This window comes from Mustela putorius, unplaced genomic scaffold, assembly GCF_011764305.1.
Source record: "Mustela putorius furo isolate JIRA1106 unplaced genomic scaffold, ASM1176430v1.1 tig00003836_pilon_pilon_pilon, whole genome shotgun sequence".
NCBI classification, from domain to species: Eukaryota; Metazoa; Chordata; class Mammalia; order Carnivora; family Mustelidae; genus Mustela; species Mustela putorius.
Window position 1 is genome coordinate 25,914,363 of NW_025421989.1, and position 19,159 is coordinate 25,933,521.

Sequence of the window (19,159 nt, forward strand, 5' to 3'; positions counted from 1 at the left end):
TAGTTCTAATACTTTTTTGGTAGGGTCTTCAGGGATTTTCTATGTAAGATCATATTTTCTGTAAACTGAAGTAGTTTTACTTCTCCCTTTCCAATCTGGATGCCTTTATTTCTTTTCTTTTTTTTTTTTTTTTTTTTTTTTTTTTTTTTTTTTTTTTTGCCTAATTGCTCTACTGGGACTTCCAGTGCTGCACTGAATAGGAGCTGAGAGTGGGCACCTTGATCTCATCCCTAATCTTAACAGGAAAGTTTTCAATTTTATACCATTGAGGGTCTTTTATATAGATTTTGCTATGTTGAGGTGCATTCCTTTTATACCCAGTCTCTTGAGTTTTTAATATGCAAGGATGTTGAATCTTATCAAATGCTCTTCCTGCATCTATTGAGATTATAAAATTTTTTCCATATTTATTTTTACTTAAATTCAGTTAACTAACATATAATGTGTTATTGCTTTCAGAGGTAGAGGTCAGTGATTTATCAGTCATTTATAATACCCAGTGCTCACTACATCACATGCCCTCCTTAATGTCCAGCACCAGTTACCCCATCCCCCCACCAAACCCCCCTCCAGCAACCTCAGTTTGTTTCCTGTGATTAAGTCTTTTATGGTTTGTCTCCCTCTCTGATTTTGTCTTGATTTTATTAATTTATTACATTTAATTATCTGCATGTATTGATCTACCCTTGTATCCCAGGGAAAAATCCCACTTGATCATGGTGTTTAGTCTTCTCAATGTCCTGTTGGATTTGGCTTGCTAGAATTTTGTTGAGATTTTTTGCAAATGTATTTATAAGAAAACCACAGGCAGGAGGGCACCTGGGTGGTGCAGTTGGTTGAGTGACAGACTTTTGGTTTCCGCTCAGGTCATGATCTCCTGGTCATGAGATCGAGCCCCACATTAAGCTCTGTGCTTGGTGTGGAGTCTGTTTGAGATTCTCTCCCTCTGCCCCTCCAGCTCATGCTCTCTGTCTCTAAAATAAAGAAATAAGTCTTAAAAACAAACAAAAAAATCCCAGAGGCCAATCTCCTAGGCCAATGGTGTCCTAATATGACTTTGGTATCAGGGTAATGCTGGCCTCATAAAATAAAATTTAGTTTAGGAGTATTCCCTCTTATGTTTTTAAGCAGAGTTTGAGGAGAACTGGTATTGATTTTTTTTAATGTTTGGTAGAATTCACCAGTGAAATCATCTGGTCCTAGTGTTTCTCACGAGGTATAATGTGTTCTCTCAGTACTGAGTCTTTGTTTTTTAGGGATTGTCAACTTTTTTTATATTTTAAAAAACACACCTTTTAGTTATAACATCTTTTTAATCTCCATTTATTTTTGCTCTGATCTGTCATGTTTTTTCTTCTACTAACATTGGACTTACTTAAGTTCTTCTTTTTCTAGTTCCTTGAGAGGTACATGTAGATTCTTATTCAAGAGCTTTCTTTTAGGGTAGGCATTATCTTTCCTATTAGGACTGTTGCCGCATCACATAAATTTTGGCATATTGTGCTTCCATTTTCCTTTATTTCAAGGTTTTTTTTATGTCTGTTTTATTTCTCTGATGCATTGTCAGTTCAGGAGCCAGGTGGGTCACAACACTCGCCTGGTGAGAATGCGCTCCCAACACCGGGCTTGTACAAGGCCCAAATAGCCATACAATGCTGGCCAATTCTCAAGAGCTTTCTGCCCAAATCTATATCAATTTGGGTAGAAAGCTCATGTGAATTGTCCAAAAACCCCCTGTACAGAAGTTTACAGCAGAGGTGTCCTTCAGGGGAGCTGCCTGAGCCTGGCTCAAGGTCCTGAGTGGTCGTGGCCAAAACCCTGTGAAAAAGCACTCTAAAAGCCAGGTGCACACGTGGCCAAAGCCTCCCTATAATCAGCTCCCTGCACTGTTGGTCTCAGCAATGGAAGATCCGGCCTGTCATGCCCCTTGGCCCTAACCCAAACACTGGGTTGGGTCTTCAGGCTTCTGTCTGCAGGGGCCTGTTCCCCAAGCCCTCCAGATTGAGGACCCCGAAGCAAAGGCCCAGGAATCCACCTGCTACCCAGGAGGAAACCGTGCCTTTTGGAGCTATGCAAAACCCTCCGAGCAGGAGAAAGCTGCATGCCCCCCGCCTGAGGCCACCCCCACATTCGGTGCCCCACCAGGCCGCCAACATGGAGCCTGACACAGCCTGAGCCCTTCCCTCACCTCTGCCTCCCAGAAAGCTCCCCTCAGCTGGGGCCATCAGGGGAGCCAAGTGTCTGCGACCTGAGTTCCCTGATGATCACAGCACGTACCTAGTGAGAAAGCACTCTGAACAGCGGGCGTGAGGGTGGCCCAAATCACTGCACAACCCCAGCCAATTCTCAAAAGCTTAATGCCCAAATCAATATCAATTTGGGCAGAAAGCTCATGAGAATTGGCCAGAAATCCCCCCCCCTGAACTCCATTCTGGCTGTGTGGGCCCTCAGGGGAGCCGCCTGGGCCTGGCCTTGGTCCCAAGTGGTCACAGCAAGAACACTGCAAGAAAGCTCTCTAAAAGCCAGGCACATGCATGCCCAAACCCTCCTTCTAATCATCCCCCTGGGGTGCCGGTCTCAGCACTGGCAGATGGGGCCTGACATGCTCCTAGGCCTTAACCCAAACCCTAGGTTGGGTTTTCAGGCTTCCCTCTCCAGAGACCTGGACCTCAAGCGCTCCAGATTGGCAACCCCTGAGACACACCCCAGATCTCTGCCTGCTACACGGGAGGAAACCATGCCATTTGGAGCTGCACAAACCCCTCAGAGCAGGAGAAAGCTTCAAAAAAAACACACACACACACACACACCATCCCCCACCCCCTCCCTTGCCATGCGAGGCTACTCCCACCATTGGCCACAAACACAGAGGCTAATGTTCAGCAGGACCCTTTCCTTCATCTCTGCCCCTGGATAGCTCCCCCTGGGGGGGGCCCTCAGAAAACCGGCATAAGATCTGCCCATGTTGCCAGATGTTTGCGACACACACCTAGCGAGAAAGCACTTTAGATGGCAGCTGAATCGCTGCCCAATGCTGACAATTCTCATGAGCTTTCTGTCTAAATCAATATCAATTTGGGCAGAAAGCTCATGAGAATTGGCTGGAAAACTGCCAGTGAACTTGATTCTGGTGGCACAGGCCCCCAGGGCCACTACCTGGGCCTGGCCCAGGGTCTGGAGTGGCTGCAGCCCAAACCCTGTAGGAAAGCACTCTACAAGCCAGGTGAATGCGAGGACAATGCCTCCTGCTACTCAGCCCCTGGGGTGCCCAACCCGGCGCTGGCCCATCAGGCCTGCCATGCCCCTAGACCCTCACCCTAAACCTTGGTAGGGTCTTCAGGCTTCCATCCCTAGGGGTTTGTCCCCCAAGCCCTTCAGATTGGGGAACCCAGAGGCATAACTAAGGACTCTGACGGCCACCCAGGAGGAAACCCGTGCTGTTTGGAGGTGCACAAAACTCACAGAGTGGGAGAAACCTGCATGCCCCCCACCTGAGGCCACCCCCACATTCGGCACCACATTGGGCTGCAAACATGAAGGCTGATGTTCAGCCAGAACCTCTCCCTCAACTCTATGCCCAGAAAGCTACCGTGCACAGGGTCTTTGGGGGAGCTGCGGGGGTCCAGCCCATGTTCCCAGATGGCCACGACATGCACCTAACAAGAAAGCACTCAAGAGTGCGGGTACCAGTGTGGCCCAAATCGCTGTCCAACAGTGGCCAATTATCATTAGATTTCTGCCCAAATCGAAATCAATTTGGGCAGAAAGCTTGTGAGAATTGGCTGGAAAACACGTGGTAAACTCACTTCCAGCAGCACAGGCCCCTGCGGGAGGCATGGCCTGGGCTTCTGAATGGTGACACATGAACCCTGTGAGAAAGACCTCTAGGAGCCCATTGCATGCAAGGAAAAAACCTCCTACTACTCAGACCCATGGGGTGCCTGCCTTGCCCCTAAGCCCTGACTCTAACCCTCGGTTTGGTTTTCAGGCTTCCATCTTCAGGGCCCTGTCCCTTGAGGCCTCCAGACTGGGGACTCTGGAGCCACACACCAGGAGTCCCGACTGCCACCCAGCAGAAACCATGCCAACTGGAGCTGCGCAAAACCCTCAAAACCGGAGAAACCTGCCTTCCCCCTGAGGATTCGCCCACGTTCTACAGCCCCCTGGCTACAAACCCAGAGCCTGATGTGCCACCTGATCCCTGTCCTCAACTCAGCCCCTCGGGGAACCCACCTCTGCACCAGCAGTTTGGGCCTGCCATGCCCCTAGCTCAGCTATCTTCAGGGACCCCTGTCAGATCTAGGCAGACCTGGAACTTCCTTGTCTGCAGCAAAAGTCTGGGATCCCCCCTCCTTTTTCTCAATTTATACTGGCCCAAGGTTTTCATGAGAAAGGGAGAGAGCAACCTCCTGACTGCTTAACACCTTCTTTCCTCTTCTGCCATATTTCTCTCCACTTAGCTTTGTACCTGGGCACTCTGGAAGGAACATCTCAGTGGAACAAGGACATGCTCGGAGACCTGAATTTTTCATGGATACTTTCTCAGGACTCCTTATGCAATAAGAAACTAGCATATCCTATGACCGTGTGTTTGAAAATGATCATCTACACAACAGGAGAGCGAAAATCATTCCATCTGTACCTCACTTTTCATGAAGCAGAACATGGTCTTCTTTTCTTCGTTGACTTCAATTCCAATTCGTTGCAAGCAGTGTTAGTTCCTTTGCTTCAGGGGTAGGATTTCGTGATTCCTCACCTGCATAGAACACCCAGGGCTCATCACAACAGGTGCCTTCCTTAATAGCCATCACCATTTAACCCGTCCCCCCACACCCCTGCCCTCTAGCAACCCTCGGTTTGTGCTCTAAGGTTGAGTCTGTTTCCTCATTGGCCTATCTTACTCCCCTCACTGTGTTCATCTGTTTTCTTTCTAAAATTATGTAGGAGTCAAGTCATAGGGTATTGGTCTCTTCTTATTGACTTTGCTGAGCTTAATCCACTCGAGATCCATCCACATCCTTGCAGATAGTAAGATTTCATTCTTTTTGAAGTTGGGTCCTGTTCCAGAGAGAGAGTGAGTGAGTGCGTGCGTGTGTGAATCTCCCACATCTTCATTCTCCACTCATCAGCAAATGGACATTGGGACTCCCTCCATAGTTTTTCTTGCTGTTGTTGAGAATGCTGCTATAAACATCACAGTGTTTGTGTCCCAATGAATGTGCATTTTTGTGCCCTTTGGGGAAACCTCTAGGAGGGCAATGGCTGGATCCCAGGGTTATTCAGTTTTTAGCTTTTGGAGAAACCACCATACGCTTTTCCAGAGTGACTACAGCAGCCCACAGGCCCTCTGACAGTGCAGGAGGGATCCACTTTAAGTAGAACATTCCCTGCCAGCAATTTCCTAAGGAGGAAATGGAAAACCTGGGGGATAACCTGACTCACCCAGTGTCAGGCAAGCAGCACTGTCACTCGCCCCAGGGTTGCTGACACCAAGCCCCTGGAAGCCACCAGCATACCTCTACCCAGGAGAATTGTCAAAGACCCTCCTTTGGACCTCAACACCCATGAAACTGCAGAGAAAATACACCATGTCCAACTATCTAGAGGGTCCATTGAGTGAAACTAGAAAGTCAAGCTTCCCTTTTAAATCGTCCAAGGCTCCTTGGAATCCTTTTGAATTTTCCCTCTGCCTTCTTTGGAACCCTTTGGATGAAAAGATGACTCCATTAGGATACATTACCTTTGACATAGGACAAGACATCATCCACGTCTCTGACCACAAACAGCCACCTCACTCTAGATGCCGGCCATTCCACCACAGCCTCGGCCCAATGGAATAAGCACTGTTAGATGAAGGAACACAGTCTATGTTCAAAACACACACTGAGTCCATCTCATCTTCTGTTTGGAATCCAAGGGATTGCCTGGGAAAGAGATGCTCCAAATACCTTCAGAAGCCAGAAATGAACAGAGAAAATGGGATCCCCTGGCAGGTGCCCCCTGCAGGGAAACTCAGGAACTCGGGCCCCCACTCTAGATGGCTGGCAGCTGCTTTACTGTGATTTCGTGGCTCCACTGGAGACAAGAGAAAAGCCCAGGAGGTTTGGGGTGAAAGAGAAGTTTTACCTCCAGCCCTGGCATGGATGGGACATTGCGTCCAATGGGCCTGCTGTTTTCTCTGAACGCTGACGTCCTGGGACAGGCTGCATGACTGAGTCAGACGCTGATTTCCAAACTGCATGTCTCGTGGAGCCAGAGTGAAGACGGGTTGTCTGGTGGGGATAAGCAGGCCCCTCCCACCTAAAGCCTGCACACCTGCTCCGATTCCTGGGAGAAGGAGAGACACATGCTTGTTTCTTAAGTGCTAATAAACTTCTTCTAAAGCCGACCAATGCTCTTGTCGTTTTTGGACATGTGAATATACTCTTCCATACAAACGCTGAACTCATCGTTCCAAATGCAACATGAGTCGGGTTTGGCTCCCTCTGGGGCTCCGGACCTCCACTGGGAAGACCCTCCTGCACCATCCTGACAGCACATTACCACCAAACCTGGGGACGCGGGGCACAATGCTGAGTGGGGCGACAGCTCCAGGGGTTGTTACCACCCTCTTGAGCCTGGGGAAACAGACTATACAGCTCACCACTCCCTCCTGTAGGAAGGAGCTGCAGTGCCTCACCACTGCCCTCAGAGCCAACAGGCTGTGCTGACTCCTCTTCAGGCTTGTTTCCCACTGCAGCTCACCACTGCCTCTAGTGGTGGCAAGCAGCATTACATGCCTGCTGGGGACTCACACAACACAGCTCACCACTCCCTCCAGTGGCGTGAACTGGCACTGACGGGCCTTCCAGCGTCTCCTTAGCAGATCAGAATGCCACCACAGGTCTAAAGCCACACTGGCACCGTCCCTCCAGATTGGGGGCCTCTGAGCCACAACCCAGGAATCCGCCTGCCACTGAGGAGGAAACCATGTCATTCAGAGCTGTGCAGAACCATCGGAATGGAAGAAACCTGCATGCCTCCCTGAGGCCGCCACCACCTTCATTGGGTCACCCTAGGCACCAACTCACAGCGTGACGTGCTACCTGACCCCTGCCCTCGAATGAGCTCCCAGGGATCCTGCCTCAGCGTCAACAGATCAGGTCTGCCATGCCCCTGATCCCTCACCCTAACCCTTGGTTGGGTTTTCAGGCTTCCATCCCCAGGGGCCTGTCCCCCAAGCCCTCCAGATTGGCGACCCTGGAGCCACAACCCAGGAGCCAGCCTGCCACCCAGGAGGAAACCATGCCATTCAGATCTCTCAGACCAGGAAGAACCCTCAGACTAGGATAAACCTGTATGCTTCCCCGAGGCCACTACCACCTCCGGCGGCCAACCTAGCCACAGAACCTGGAGCCTGACATGCTGCCTGAGCCCTGACCTTGAGTCAGCCCTCCCGGGGATCCTGCCTCAGCACCGGCAGATTGGGCCTGCCATGACCCTAGGCCCTGACACTGACCCGAGGTTGGGTTTTCAGGCTTCCATCCCCAGAGACCTGGCACCCAAGCCCTCCCAATTGGGGACTCCGAAGCCACACCCCAGGACTCTGACTGTCACCCAGGAGGGAACTGTGGCATTCAGAACTGCACAAAATACTCAGAGCAGGAGAAACCTGAATGCACCCCATGAGGCCAAACCCACCTTTGGCACCCAATGGACACAAACACAGAGGCTGATGCTCAGCCAGACCACTCCCTCAACTCTGCCCCCAGAAATCTCCCCTGCACAGCGGTCCTCGGGGGAGCCGCGTGGGCCTGGCTGGCTATTCCCAGATGGCTGTCCCAGATGCAACTAGCGAGAAAGTGCTCTACACCCTGGGTGACAGCATGGCCTGAGCAGGGCCTGGGGTCCTGAGTGGTCACGGCTCGAAGCCTGTCAGAAAGCACTTTACAAGCCAGGCGCACGCATGGCCAACCCCTCCCTCTACTCAGCACCCCTGGGGTATCTGACCCGGTGCTGGCAGACTGGGGCTGTCATGCCCCCAAGCCCTAACCCAAACCCTAGGGTGAGTCTTCAGGCTTCCGTCCCCAGGGGTCTGGCCCCCAAGCCCTCCAGAATGGGGATTCTGGAGCCACACGCCAGGAGTCCACCTGCTACCCAGGAGGAAACTATGCCATTGGGAGCTGCGCAGCACCCTCAGACGGGGAGAAAGCTGCCTGCCTCCCTGAGGCTAGCCCCACCTTCTGAGACCCTCCAGCCATCAACCCGCAGCCTGACATGCAGCAGGACCCCCGTCCTCATCTCGGTCCCCTAGGAATGCCGACCCAGCACCAGCAGATCAGGCCTGCCGTGCCCCTAGGCCCTATCCTTAACCCTAGGTTGGGTCTTTAGGCTTCTGTCACCAGGGTCTTCCCTCCAAGGCCTCCAGATTGGGGACCCCGGAGCTGCACTGCAAGACTCTGCCCGCCATCCAGAAGGAGACCGTGCCATTCGGAGCTGCTTAAAACCCTCCAAGCAGGAAAGACATATATGTTCCCCAAGGCCATCCCCACCTTTGGCGCCCCACTGGGCCACCAACACAGAGGCTAACACTCAGCCAGAACCCCTCCTTCTGCCCCTGGGAAGTTCCCCTCAGCCGGGGCCCTCAGAGCAGCTGCATGGGCCTGGCCTATGTTCCCGGATGCTCACTACGTGCACCAGGCCTGAAAGCACTCTAGATCACAGGTGCCAGTGCCATCCCAATTGCCGCCCAATGATGGCCAATTCTCATGAGCTTTCTGCCCAGATCAATACTGATTTGGGCAGAAAGCTCATGAGAACTGCCCGGAGACCCTCTGGCAAATGCCCCACCAACCTCAAAGGCCTTCAGGGCAGCCGCCTGGGCCTGGCTCACAATGCCAAGTGGTCACGGCCCAAAGCCTGCCAGAAAGCACTCTACTGGCCCGGCGCACACGGGGCTAACTCTACCATCTACTCCACCCCCTGGGGTGCACACCCTGGCTCCAGTGGCCTGGGCCTGCCATGCCCCTGGCCCTAACCCGAATCCTAGGTTGGTTATTCAGACTACTGTCCCCAGGGGCCTGTTCCCCAAGCCCTCCTGATTAGGTACCCAGAGCCACATGCCAGGAATCCACCTGCCACCCAGGAGGAAACAGCCATTGGGAGGCATGCAGCACCCTCAGACCGGGAGAAACATTCACGCCTCCCCAAGTCCACCCCAACTTTCAGTGACTCTCCTGGCCTCAGGAAAGCAGCCTGATGTGCCACCGGACCCCATTCTCAATTCAGCCCTCTGGGGATGCTGCCCCAGCGCTGCCGGATCAGGCTACCATACCCCTAGGCCCTAACCCAAACCCTAGGTTGGGTCTTCAGGCCTCCGTAACCACAGGCCTTCCCCCCAAGCCCTCCAGATTGGGGACCCCAGAGCCGCACACCAGGACTCTGCCTGCCACCCAGGAGGAAACTGTGCCATTCAGAGCTGCTCAAAAACCTCCAAGTGGGACAGACATGCCTGCCCCCCCTTAGGCCACCCCCACTTTTGGTGCCCCACCGGGCAACAAACACAGAGGCTGACACTCAGCCAGAACCACTCTCTCTAATCAGGCCCCAGAAAGCTCCTCTCAACCAGGACCTTCAGGCAGCTTAGAAGGCCCGGCTCGTGTTCCCTGATGCTCGCAACGTGCACCTAGCCAGAAAGCACTGTAGACCATGGGCGACAGTGCAGCCCAAATTGCCCCCCAATGTTGTCCAATTCTCATGAGCTTTCTGCCCAAATCAATATGGATTTGGGCAGAAAGCTCATGAGAATTGTCCGGAGAAGCCCCTGCGAACGTACTGTTGGCAGTGCAGGCCTTCAGGGCAGCCACCTGGGACTGGCCCATGGCCCCGAGTGGTCGCGGCCTGAAGCCTGACAGAAAGTTCTCTATAAGCCAGGTACACACATGGCCAACCCCTCCCTCTACTCAGCCCCCTGGGGTGCTCGCCCCGGCAGACCAAGCCTGTCTTACCCACAGACCCTAAACATAACTCTAGGTTGGTTATTCAGGCTTCTGTCCCCAGGGACCTGTACCCGAAGCCCTCCAGATTGGGGACCACTAAGCTTCATGCCAGGAATCTGCCTGCCACCCAGGAGGAAACCATGCTATTTGGACTGCACAGCACCCTCAGACCAGGAGAAATCTGCATGCCTCCCCAAGGCCACCCCAACTTCGGTGGCACCCCTGGCCACAAACCCCCAGCCTGACATTCTGTCTGACCACCATCCTCAACTCAGCCCTCTGGGGATGCTGCCTCGGCACCAGCGGATTGGGCCTGCCATGCCCCTAGGCCCTAACCCTAACCTTAGGTCTTCAGGCTTCTATCCCCAGGGCTTTGGCCCCCAAGCCCTTCTGAGTGGGGACCCCGGAGCCATATACCAGGACTCCACTTGCCACCCAGGAGGAAACCATGCCATTCAGAGCTGTGCAAAGACTTTGGAGTGGGAGAAATCTGCATGCCCCCTCTGAGGCCACCCCCACCAGGGAACACACATGGAGGCTGACGCTCAGCTAAACCCCTCCCTCAAATCTTCCCCTGGAAAGCTCCCCACAACCGGGGCCCTCAGGACAGCCCCGTGGGCCTGGCCCATGTTCCCAGATGCTTGCCATGAGCGACTAGACAGAAAGCACTCTATACCACATGTGCAAGTACAACCCAAATTGCCGCCTGGTGCTGGCCAATTCTCATGAGGTTTCTGCCCAAATAGATAGCAATTTGGGCAGAAAGCCGGTGAGTATTGGCTGGAGAAGCCTTGGCAAACACTCCACCAGGGGTGAAGGCCTTTAGGGAAGCCGCCTGGGCCTGGCCTGGGGTCCTGAGTGGTCGCAGACCAAAGCCTGCAAGAAAGTGCTCTACAAGCCAGGCACGTGCGAGGCCAACCCCTTATTCTACTCAGCCCCCTGGAGTGCCCACCCCAGCACTGGCGGTCCAGGCCTACCATGACCCAAACCCTAACCGGAAGCCCAAGTTGGGTCTTCAAGCTTCTGTCCCCAGGGGCCTGTCCCCCAAACCCTCCACACTGGGGACCTCTGAGCTATACACCACAATCTGTCTGCCACCCAGGAGGAAACTGTGCCATTGGGAGCTGCACAGTGCCCTTAGACCTGGAGGAACCTGCATGCCTCCCTGGGGCCACCCTCACATTCAGTGGCCCCCCCAGGCCAGAAATCCACAGCCTGATGTGCAGCCCAACCCTGTCCTCAATTCAACCCTTCAGAGATGCTGCCCCAGCACTACTGGATTGGGGCTGCCATGCCCTTAGCCCCTAACCCTAACCCTAGGTTGGGTCTTTCAAGCTTCCATCCCCAGGGCCCTGGCCCGCAAGCCCTCCAGATTGGGGACCCCAGAGCCACAAACCAGGACTCCACCTGCCACACAGGAGGAACCCTTGCTGTTCAGAGTTGTACAACACCCTCTGAGAGAGAGACCTGCCTGCCTCCCCTGAAGCCACCCCCACCTTCAGTGGCCCACCAGGCCACAAACACAGAGGCTGACGCTCAGCTGAAACCTTGCCCTCAAATCTACCCCCAGAAAGCTCCCCTCAGCTGGTGCCCTCAGGACAGCTGTGCAGGGCCGGCCCTGTTCCTGGATGCTTGCCATGCGCACCAGGCCAGAAAGTGATCTAGACTACGGGCACCAGTGCTGCCCAAATCCCAGCCCAAAGCTGGCCAATTCTCAGGAGATAATTGCCCAAACTGATACTGATTTGGGCAGAGAGTTCGAGAGAGTAGGCCAGGGTACCCCTGGGGAATGCACCGCCAGCAGCTTGAGCCTTCAGAGCAGCTGCCTGGGCCTGGCTCTACATCCCAAGTGGTCATGGCCCTAAAAGCCAGGTGCACGCATGGCCAACCCCTCCCTCTACTAGCCCCTGGGTGCTGGCTCCATCACTGGCAAATCAAGCCTGCCATACCCCTAGGCCCTAACCCTAACCTACATTGTGTCTTCAGGTTCTGTTCCCAGGGGGCTGGCCTCCATGCCCTCCAGATTGGGGACCCCAGAGCCATAATCCTGGACTCATCTGACACTCGGGAGTAAACTGTGCCTTTGGGAGCTGCACAGCACCCTCAGACTGGGAGAAACCTGCACGCCTCCCTGAGGCACACCCTCTTTCAGCGGTCCCCCTGGCCACACACCCAAAGCCTAACACGCGGCTGGACCCCCGTCCTCAACTCAACCCTCCCAGGTCACCGCCCCAGCACTGGCGGATCAGGGCTGCCTTGCCTCTAGGCCCTAACCCTAACCCTAGGTTGGGTCTTTAGGTTCCATCACCAGGGGCCTGTCCTCCAAGACCTCCAGAATGGGGACCCTGAAACCACACACCAAAAAACCAATGGCCATCCAGGATGAAACTGTCCCATTGGGAGCTGTGCAGTGTCCTCAGACCGGGAGAAACCCGTATGCCTCCCCGAGTCCATCCCAAACATAGGCAGCTACCCTGGCCACAAACCCGCAGTCTGACGTGACGATGGACCACTGTCCCCAATTCAGCCTTCTCGGGATGCCACCCCAGAGCCAGCAGATCGGGCCTGCCATAACCCTAGGCCCTAACCCTAACCCTTGGTTGGGTCTTCAGCTTTCCATCACCACAGCCTTCCCCCAATCCCTCCAGATTGGGGACCCCAGAGCCACACACCAGGACTCTGCCTGCCACCCAGGAGGTATAAATGCTGCTTGGAGCTCCACAAAGCCCACCGAGCCAGAATGACCTCCATGACCCCCCTGAGGCCACACCTACCTTCGGCGCCCCACTGGGCCACAAACACGGAGGTTGACGCTCAGCCAGAACCCCTTAATCAGCTCTGCCCCTAGAAAGTTCCCCTCAGCTGGGTCCCTCAGGGCAGGCCTATGGGCCGGCCTGTGTTCCCAGATGCTTGCCACGCTCACCTAGGCAGAAAGCACTCTAGACCACCGTCACCAGCATGGTCAGAGTCACCGCCCAACACCAGCCAATTTTCACAAAATGGTATCGCTTTGGGCAGAAATCTCACAAGAATTTGCCGGAGAACCCCCAGCGAGTGCAGCGCTGGCATTTCGGGTCTTCGGAGCAGCCACCTGGGGCCCGGGGTCCTGAGTGGTTGCAGCGCGAAGCCTGCCAGAAAGTGCTCTACAAGCCATGGCACCAGCGCACTGGGCCTGCCATGCTGCTAGGCCCTTACCCTAATCCTAGGTTGGGTTTTCAGGCTTCCATCCACTGAGGTCTGTCCCCCAACCCCTCCAGATTGGGACCCTGGAGCCACACTCCAAGTCTTTGCCTGCCACTCAGGAGGAAGCCATACCTTTCAGAGCTGCATAAAACCCTCACACTGGGAGAGACCTACAGGTCCACCCCCAAGGCCACCCCCACTTCCAGCGGCTCCTTAGCCACAAACCCGCATGGTGACAATCTGCTGGAACCCTGTCCACAACTCAGCCACAGTGGATCCTGCCTAGCGCCTGCTAATTGGGCCTGCCATGCCCCTAGGCCCTAACGTTAATCCTAATTTAGGTTTTCAGACTTCCATCCCAAGAGGCCTGGCCCTCCAGCCCCCCCAGATAAAGGACCACTTAACACCACCACAGGACTCTTTCCAAAATGCAGGATAAATCCTTGCTGGTTGGAGCTGCTCAGAAGCCTCAGAGCAACAAACCTGCATGCACCCCTAAAGCCACCCCTAGCATCAGGGGTCCCCTGCTGCAAACCCAGATTCTTCAGTGCCACTGGACACATGCCCTCAACTCAGCCCTGAGGGGAGCCCGCATCAGCACTGCGATATCGGGCCTATCATGGCCCTAGGCCCTAACCCTAACCCTAGTTGGGTTTTCTGGCTTCTGTCCCAAGAGGCCTGGCCCCAAGACCCCCTCAATTAAGGACCCCTCAATGACACCCTGGTACTCCACCTGCTACATGGAAGGAAATTGTGCCATCTGGAGCCTGATGGAACCCTCAGAGAGGGAGAAATCTGCATGCCCCCTTAAAGTCACCCCCACCATTGGCAGCCAACTGGCCACAAACCTGGATTCTAATGCCTACCCTCAACTCAGCCTCCCAGCGATCATGCCTCAGAGCCGGCAGATATGCCTGCCGTGCCCCTAGGCCCTAACCCTAATCCTACTTTGCATTTTCAGACTTCTGTCACCAGGGGCCTATCCCCCATACCCCTAGAATGGGAACCCCAGAGCCACACCCTAAGACTCTGCCTGCTACCCAAGAGGAAACCAGTCCATTTGGAGCTGGGTAGAACTCTCAAAGCCAGAGAAACCTGCCTGCCCCCTGAGGACTCCTCCACATTCTGCAGCCCCCTGGCTACAAACCTGGATCCTGATGCATGACCTGAACCCCCATCCTCAATTCAGCTCCTCGGGGAACCCACCTCCACACCAGCACTTCGGGCCTGCCATGCCCCTTTCTCCATTCTCCTCAGGGACCCCTGACAGCTCTAGGCAGACCTGGAACTCCCCTGTCTGCTGCAAAACTCTGGGATTCCGCCCCCCCTTCTTCTCAATTTACACTGGCCCAAGGCTTTCATGAGAAAGGGGGAAGTCTACCTCCTGACTGCTTAACACCTCCTCTCCTCTTCTGCCATATTTCTCTCCACTTACCTTTGTACCTGCGCACACTGGAAGGAACATATAATGGAACACGGTCATGCTCTGACATCTGAACCTTTCCTGGAAGCTTTCTGAGGGCTCCTGTGCAATCAGAAACTAGTGTATCCTACTACAGTGTGTTTGAAAATGATCACTGACAGAACAGGAGAGCAAAAATCACTCCATTTTTACCTCACTCTTCATGAAGTAGAACATGGTCTTCTTCTTTCCTTTCTTGACTTCAGTTCCAATTTGTTTCCATGCAGTGTTAATTTTTTTGCTTCAGGAGTAGGATTTCGTGATTCCAGGCCTTCATAGAACACCCAGAGCTCATCACAAGTGCCTCCCTAATAGCCGTCACCCATTTAACCCTTCCCCTCCACACCCCTACCCTCTATCAATCCTTGGTTTATGCTCTAAGTTTGAGTCTGTTTCCTTATTGGCCTATTTTTCTCCCTTCAATATGTTCATCTGTTTTCTTCCTAAAATTCCATAGAAGTCAAATTATAGGGCATTATTCTTTTCCTACTGATTTTGCTTAGCTAAATCCACTCTAGATCCATCCACACCCTTGCAGATGGTAAGATTTCATTCTATTTGAACCTGATTCCTATTCCATTAAGATTCCATTAAGAAGATGTGGGAGATTATAGATCTATATTCATATATATATATATCTATCTATCTCACTCATCAGTGAATGGACATGGAGACTCCCTCCATCGTTTCACTATGGTTGATAATGCTGGTGTCAATATCCCGGTGCTTGTACCCCCACTGAATGTGTATTTTTGTGCCCTTTAGGAAAATACCTAGGAGGGAAATTGCTGGATCCTTGGGTTGTTCAGTTCTTAGCTTTTGGAGGAACAACCATACTCTCTTCTAGAGTGGCTGCAACAACCTGCATGCCTACCAACAGTGCACGAGAGTTCCTCTTTAAGCAGAACATTCCCTGCCAGCAATTTCCTAAGGAGGAAACAGAAAACCTGGGGGATAACATGACTCACCTGGCATCCTGCAAGCAGCCCCAGAAATTCACCCCGGGGTTCCTGACCCATGCCTGTGAAGCCATCAGAATGCCTCTATCCAGGGGAACCCAAAGACTCCCCTTCTGACTTCACCACCCATGAGACTGCAGAGAAAGAATGGCATGTCCAACTCTCTAGATGGTCCACTGAGTGAAGCTAGAGAGTCAAGTTTCCCTTTTCAATCATCCAAGACTCCTTGGAATCCTTTTGAATTTTCCCTCTGCCCTCATTGGAACCCTTTGGATAAAAAAGATGAATCCATTGGGATACATCACCTTGAACAAAGGCCATCATCCAAGCCTCTATCTGATCACAAACAGCCACCTAACTCTAGATGCCGGCCATTCCACCACAGCCTCGGCCCAATGGAATAAACACTTAGATGAAGGAACGCATTCTACCTCCCAAACACTGAGTCCATCTCATCTTCTGTTTGGAATCCAAGGGATTGCCTGGGAAAGAGATGCTCCAAATACCTTCAGAAGCCAGAAATGAACAGAGAAAATGGGATCCCCTGGCAGGTGCCCCCTGCAGGGAAACTCGGGAACTCGGGCCCCCACTCTAGATGGCTGGCAGCTGCTTTACTGTGACTTCATGGCTCCACTGGAGACAAGAGAAAAGCCCAGGAGGTTTGGGGTGAAAGAGAAGTTTTACCTCCAGCCCTGGCATGGATGGGACATTGCGTCCAATGGGCCTGCTGTTTTCTCTGAACGCTGACGTCCTGGGACAGGCTGCATGACTGAGTCAGATGCTGATTTCCAAACTTCATGTCTCGTGGAGCCAGAGTGAAGACGGGTTGTCTGGTGGGGATAAGCAGGCCCCTCCCACCTAAAGCCTGCACACCTGCTCCGATTCCTGGGAGAGGGAGAGACACATGCTTGTTTCTTAAGTGCTAATAAACTTCTTCTAAAGCCGACCAATGCTCTTGTCGTTTTTGGACATGTGAATATACTCTTCTATACAAACACTGAACTCATCGTTCCAAATGCAACATGAGTCGGGTTTGGCTCCCCCTGGGGCTCCGGACCCCCACTGGGAAGACCCTCCTGCACCATCCTGACAGCCCATTACCACCAAACCTGGGGATGCGGGGCACAATGCTGAGTGGGGCGACAGCTCCAGGGGTTGTTACCACTGCTCTTGAGCCTGGGGAAACAGACTATACAGCTCACCACTCCCTCCTGTAGGAAGGAGCTGCAGTGCCTCACCACTGCCCTCAGAGCCAACAGGCTGTGCTGACTCCTCTTCAGGCTTGTTTCCCACTGCAGCTCGCCACTGCCTCTAGTGGTGTCAAGCAGCATTACCATGCCTTAAAGTGACACTCCCATCACAGCTCACCCCTCCCTCCAGTGGCGTGAACCTGCACTGCCGGGCCTTGAGCATCCGCCAGTACGGCTCACAACTGCTTCCATTGGCCTCAAGCCGCACTGGCACTGTCCCTCCTGACTGCGGACCTCAGTGCCATATCACATGACTGTGCCTACCACTCAGAAGGAAACTGTGACATTTGGAGCAGAGGAAAACCCTCTGAGGCGCAGAAACCTCCATGCTCCACTGAGGCCACCCCCCACGGTTTTTGGCCCTCCAGGAAACAAAGTCACAGCCTGATAGTCAGCCTGCCCCCCACTCTCAATTCAGTCCCTTGGGGAGACCACCTCAGCGTAAGCAGATTAGGCCTGCCATGCCCCTAGCTCCTAACCCTAGGTCAGGTTTTCAGGCTTCCGTCCCCAGAGGCCTAGCCCCCAAGCCCTCCAGAATGGGAACCCCTGAGCCACACACCGGGACTCCGCCTGCCACCCAAGAGGAAACTGAGCCATTCAGAGCTGAGCAAAACCATCAGAGCGGGAGAAACCTGCATTGCCCCCCGAAGCCATGCCCACCTTCAGCACCCCACCAGGCCACCAATATGGAGCTTGATGCTCAGACTGAGCCCCTCCAGCTACTCTGCCTCAGGAAAGCTCCCATCAGCTGGGAACTTCTCAGGAGCCGAGTGTCCCTGGCCCAAGTTCCTGGATCATTGTAATATGCACCTAGTAGAGAAAGCGCTCTAAATAGCGGGCACAAGCATGGCCCGAATTGCTGCACCACACTGGCCAATTCTCACGAGCTTTCTGCCCAAATCGATATCGATTTGGGCAGAAAGCTCGTGAGAATTGGCCGGAAATCCCTGTCGAACACACTTCCTGCTGCACAGGCCTTCAGGTTGCCGCCTGCTCCTGGCTCGAGGTCCCGAATGATCGCAACCCAAACCCTGTGAGAAATTGATCTAAAAGCCAAGGGCATGCCTGGCCAAACCCTCCCTCTAATCAGCACCCTGGTGTGCCAGTCTCAGCCCTGGCAGATCAGGCCTACCTTGTCCCTAGGCTCTAAACTGAACCCTAGGTTTGGTTTATAGGCTTTTGTCCCCAGAGACCTGGCCCCCAAGCTCCACCAACTGGGGACTCCTGAGCCACACACCAAGACTCCACCAGCCACCCAGGAGGACACTGCCATTTTCACCTTCACAGAATCGTCAAAACTGGAGATACCTACATACCCTTCTGTGGCCACCCCCAACAATGGAGACCCCCTGGCCATAAACCCAGAGGCTTACACACTCCCTGACCACCGCCTTCAATTCACCTTCCCGGCGCCCACCTCAGTGCCAGGAGATTGGACCTGCTGTGCCCCTAGGCCTTAAACCTACCCTATTCTGGGTTTTCAGGCTTCCATTCCCAGAGGCCTATGCTCCAAGCGCTCCAGACTAGGGACCCCGAGACACACTCCAGGACTCTGCCTGCCACTCGGGAGGAAATTGTGCCATTTAGAGCTGTACAAAACCCCCAGAGTGGGAGAAAAGTGCATGCTCCCCTGAGGCCACCCCAACATTCAACAACCCCCCAGGGCACAAACCCAGAGCCTGACCATCAGCCTGACCCCTGCCCTTAACCCTGCCCCTGGGGCGCTCACATCAGCAGTGGACTTCATGGGAGCCACGCTGACCCAGCCTGTGGTCCTGGACAGTCACTCACGATCTTAGCAAGAAAGCCCTCTAAACACCAGGCACCCACACATGACCTAAATCGCCATACAAAGCTGGCCAATTCTCATGGCCTTTCTACCCAAACTGACTGTGGCAGAAAGCTCATGAGAAGTGGCTAGAAACCCTCAGCAAAATTGCTTCCATCGACGGGGGCCATCAGAGAACCCAAATGGACCCACACCGCGGCCCAAACCTCGCAAGTATTCTAAAGAGAGGTACATGTGCAGCTCAAATCACCTCAGAACAGCAGCAACCCCTGCCCTCTACTCAGCCCCTTGGGAGCCCACCGCAGCACTAGGAAATCAGGCCTGCCATGCCCCTAGGCCCTAACCCTGACCCTAGGTTAGGTTTTCAGTCTTCTGTTTTCAGAAGTCTGGCCCCCTAGCCCTCCAGATTGGGACCCCTGAACCACACCCCAGGACTCCACCTGTCACCGAGGAGGAAACCTCGCCCTTTAGAGCTGCACAGAACTCTCAGAGTAGGAGAAACTTGCATATCCCCTGAGGCCATTCCCACCCTCGGGGAC